Source organism: Eleutherodactylus coqui, unplaced genomic scaffold, assembly GCF_035609145.1.
Source record: "Eleutherodactylus coqui strain aEleCoq1 unplaced genomic scaffold, aEleCoq1.hap1 HAP1_SCAFFOLD_136, whole genome shotgun sequence".
NCBI classification, from domain to species: domain Eukaryota; kingdom Metazoa; phylum Chordata; class Amphibia; order Anura; family Eleutherodactylidae; genus Eleutherodactylus; species Eleutherodactylus coqui.
This window is the reverse complement of record NW_027102610.1, coordinates 71830-76773: the sequence shown is the minus strand read 5'-3', so window position 1 is coordinate 76773 and position 4944 is coordinate 71830. Positions and strand designations below refer to the sequence as shown.

General features: G+C 41.0%; 1 long non-coding RNA gene across 1 annotated transcript; it reads left to right on the top strand.

Moving 5' to 3' along the window:
- Positions 1-1586: 1586 nt before the first annotated feature.
- LOC136605432 (uncharacterized) lies at positions 1587-4402 on the top strand. The gene is made up of 4 exons (XR_010789979.1): positions 1587-2546; positions 2622-2687; positions 3551-3912; positions 4132-4402. It is a non-coding gene; the product is annotated as an uncharacterized lncRNA (long non-coding RNA).
- The last annotated feature ends 542 nt before the right edge of the window (positions 4403-4944 follow it).

Genomic DNA, 4944 nt, shown 5'->3' with positions numbered 1-4944 from the left:
CACAGAAACATTGCAAGACAACACAAGGCAATGCGAGAATACAGAGGGTCCTTAGGAACACATGGGCAAGAAGACATACCATTCTGAAACAAGACAGGACATGCTGCGGTTTTTAATTCTCGCAGGATCACATAAAGAGAAAAGTCGCACATGGGAATAAACACATTGAAAAAAATACATTTCATAGTTGTGTCATTTTCCGGGCTCTTGCATCGCAGAAAACTGGCGCAAGTTTCTCGCCTGTGTGATTCCGGCCTTAGAAGTAAAGAGACATTCATGTCTGAAAATTATTTTGATAGTGTATATTTTGATGTTCTGCAGCAGCTGTGGCACAGCACTAAAAAATACACCCTGCAGCTGGTAGGATAACGGTGTGAGAATGGCATTTTTTGCCACATTTTAGAGTCCTAAGGAAAATGATCATACTATATACATTTAGAAGAACTTTTATATATGGCTTTAAGCTAAGCACAAAACTTTATATTCCCAGTAAAGTAATGGAGCAGCTTAGAGTTAAGATAAGTAGGTATATTTTCATAGATGCTAAATAAACAAAAATTAACTTCAAAGTCAATTAGTTTGAATTATTATGTTTAGTTTACCTGTTTGTACAACAGCTTCTTGGATTTCGCATAAACATTCATCTTGAGCTCCCAAAGCTTTTCTGAAATTTAATTTGTTTTAAAGGGGTTGTCCGAGGCAAAACCGCAAAATTTTATATTATTAGCCCATTCCCCCTGTCACCCCCCGTCATAAAGCAGCCCTTTTGAGCGGTTATAAACCGCATCCTACTTACAGTTTAGCAGAAATAATAACTTTTAAACTTCTCCATGTAAGATGGCGCCTGCGTTGTCCCTGGGTGCGTTCCACGGTGCAATGCTCGCTCTTCCTGGAGGCCTTCATGCGCGCTCCCGAGACGCCGGTCACGTGAGCAGGTGACTGACGTCATCGGTGGAGGCGTGCACTTGCAAATGAATGAAACGCCGCTCCAGCCGCCACATTGGCTGGTCGGCAGAAAGCGTCACAGCGGGAGGTGGAGTCTACCGGAGAAAACAGCAAACAGCTGTTTCTCCCATCTCTTGACCACACAGAAGCGCAGGTAAGTGCACCTTTCCGCGGTACTCTTTCATGCTTTTATTAGCACAGGATCATTGCCTTATGCAGTGAGTCTGTGCATGAAAAATGTATTGTGCATGCCCTGTATAGTAATGTGTCTTACATTTTTATAGTGCCTGCCATGTGCTGCGTTTTTTTTTTCCTGCTGTGTGCTGCTATCGCGACTGCAGTGTTTATTGTGCATGCCGCCTGCTTCCATTCGCCTGCCATGTGCTTATTTTTTTTTTTTTGTGCCTACCGTGTGCTTTCATGTGCCTGCCGTGTATTTTTTTTTTCTTTTTTTTTGTGCCGGCTTTTTTTTTTTTTTCTTTATTTTTGTGCCTGCCGTGTGCTTTCATGTGCCTGCAGTGTATTTTATTTTATTTTTTTGTGCTTGCCGTGTGCTTTTATGTGCCTGCCGTGTGCCTGCCAGGGTTTTTTTTTTGGTGCCTGCCGTGTGCTTCCATGTGCCTGGCGTGTTGTCGTTTTTTTTGTGCCTGCCGTGTGCTTCCATATACCTGCCGTGTGCCTTCCATGTGTTTTTTTGTTTTATTTTGTTTTTTGCCTGCCGTGTGCTTCCCTTTTTTTTTTTTGTGCCTGCTGTGTGCTTCCATGTGCCTGCCGGGTTCTAACATGTGCCTGCCGTGTGCTTCTGTGTGCCTGCCATGTGCTGCTTTTTTTTCTGTGCCTGCCGTGTGCTTCCGTGTGCCTGCCATGTCCTTTTTTTTTTTTTCTTTTTTGTGCCTGCCGTGTGCTTCCATGTGCCTGCCGTGTGCTTCCATGTTTTTTTTGTTTTTTTTTTTGTGCCTTCCGTGTGCTTCTTTTTTTTGGGGGGCCTGCCGTGTGCTTCCATTTGCCTGCCGTGTGCTTCCATGTGCCTGCCGTGTGCTTCCGTTTGCTGCTTTTTTTTGTGCCTGCCGTATGCTTCCATGTGCCTGCCTTTTTTTTTTTTGTGCCTGCCGTGTGCTTCCATGTGCCTGCCATGTGCTGCAATGTGCATGTGACTGCAAACCGCTTTGAATCAGCATACATTCCGCACAATTCATTCATACAATTATCATGCAATCTTCGGAAAATTTGCATGGAATAGACATAGCATCTGCATGCAATCTACACACAAACACTGCCTTCAATCGACACTATTAACCTGCATTCTACATACAATATGCATGCTATCTGCCTACAGACTGCGGATAATGCTAGCTATCAACAATCTGTCCACAATCGCCCAGTAATCAATCTAAAATTTGCCTAAATTATGCCTGCCATGGACCTTTAAAAGATTGTTATTAGAAAATGCTGCTGCTTCCATAACTGTTATTGAAGTGCCACTAACTTGGTGTTTTTTTGTTTTTTTAAAAGTTTTTTTGTAGTCCAATTCAAGAACAAACATGTACCAGGAAGATCTTGAATTTGAGGAGCTTGATTATTCATCCGATTCTTTTGGAGAGGTAAGTTTTTGCTGAAAATAGAAAGGTTGCAGCAAACCAATGGTAATAAACAGAATACATTTTTTTTTTTTTTAGCAGGACTTTTAATCTGATAGCGAGGAAAATGATGAGGATTTCCCCGAAACTCGGCATTATTCGGCGGTATGTGTTGAAATATGTATAAAAATTTTTTTGTTTATTGTTTGAAACCGCAACTATGCATCAGTCCTGTACAATTTATTATTTCAATACATTATTTCATGTGTGTATATACATACACACACGTGTGTGTGTGTGTATATACATACACACACGTGTGTGTGTGTGTATATACATACACACACGTGTGTGTGTGTGTGTATATACATACACACACGTGTGTGTGTGTGTGTGTATATACATACACACACGTGTGTGTGTGTGTGTATATACATACACACACCTGTGTATATACATACACACATGTGTGTGTGTATATACACACATGCGCGTGTGTATGTATATACACACGAACGTACGTGTGTATGTGTATATACAGTCACACGTAGGAACGAGTGTATGTGTATATACAGTCACACGTAGGAACGAGTGTATGTGTATATACAGTCACACGTAGGAACGAGTGTATGTGTATATACAGTCACACGTAGGAACGAGTGTATGTGTATATACAGTCACACTTAATTACGTGTGTACACACACATATTTAATATATATATATATATACACACACAGACACACGCGTGTACGTGTTTAGGCATACACTGGTACGCACGCGTGTACGTGTTAATGCATACACACCCGTAAGTCAGTATATACATACAAACACGTACGTACATCTGTGTATATACATACAAACTCGTACGTACGTCTGTGTATGTATGCACATATACATACAGGAATCTGTGCCCTGCCTAATAAGGATGATCATGCCGCTTTCAGCAACACCATACAATTAAAAATGTACCCCTTCCTTTTTTCCTAAAACATTAAATACAGTATTCTTCATATTAATCCCTTCTTAGGTTCAACAACAACTGGCAGACTCGCTATATGCTCAGGCGGACATAAGCAGTCTCCAGTGTTTTCAAAACGATCCGCAGGGTGCACCAGAAGCGGGTGCTTCAGGATCCACTGAAGATCCCCATGGCAGGCTTGCCAACAAAGAGTGGTGTCACTGTGGGCAGTGCATTTGCATGCCCACAGTGGCGGAGTGTGTCTGTTGTCGAGAACACAAAGTAGTCCTACAGATGTTACCAGAAGCTTGCGTATGTGTTACACAACATCCGTTATTTGCTCAGTATGCGCTTGTGCGCGAAAACATAGAACACGCGATAAGACTATCTGCACTGGTCACCCGGAGACAGTACGACACCACAAACAATAGGTATTTATTACAATTTTATTGTACAACACACAAGACAATGCAAGTATAATTTTTAACAAAGGAAAAAGTTTATTTGAAAAGGAAAAAAGGTTAGTGAAAAAGGCAACATGGAAAAACATAAGATATCAATGCGTCTTTTTTTTTTGTTTTCATGTAGACTATTAAAATTTTTTTAATAAGTTTAGAAATATTAATATATTTCCTTTCGTTTTTTCTTAGGGTTATGCGTGTGGGCGCATATCGCTCTTATACAGCGTGGATACATGGATTCTTGGGGAAAAACAATAGAATCCCCATACCAGCGTGTGTGATTAAATCAATACGGACAGCTTACCCTGATCCGCAAGGAAATTACACTGGTTTCCAGTTCTACATGGACCCGACTGAAAGCAATTTGGATTTCCAGTTGAACTTGTAGGATGTTTTAATTTGTGCAATTTTGTATTCAGGCTTTACAGATTTTAAAATGTTAATACATTTTTTTGTGAAATATAGTGTGTGGTTTTTTTATTTGGAACGTCTCGACTATAATCACTAATCGTTCTATCATTATGTATATACATGACTACATATGCGTATGTTAGTGTGTATAATATATACACACACAAACTGTGGGTTGTGTGTGTATGTATTTTGACACACATATATATCTGTATGCCTGTGTATCTGTCTGCCTCTCTCTATCTATCTGTCTGCCTCTCTCTATCTATCTGCCTCTCTCTATCTGTCTGCCTCTCTCTATCTGTCTGCCTCTCTCTATCTGTCTGCCTCTCTCTATCTGTCTGCCTCTCTCTATCTGTCTGCCTCTCTCTATCTGTCTGCCTCTCTCTATCTGTCTGCCTCTCTCTATCTATCTGCCTCTCTCTCTCTATCTGTCTGCCTCTCTCTATCTGTCTGCCTCTCTCTATCTGTCTGACTCTCTCTATCTGTCTGCCTCTCTCTATCTATCTGTCTGCCTCTCTCTATCTATCTGTCTGCCTCTCTCTATCTATCTGTCTGCCTCTCTCTATCTATCTGTCTGCCTCTCTCTAT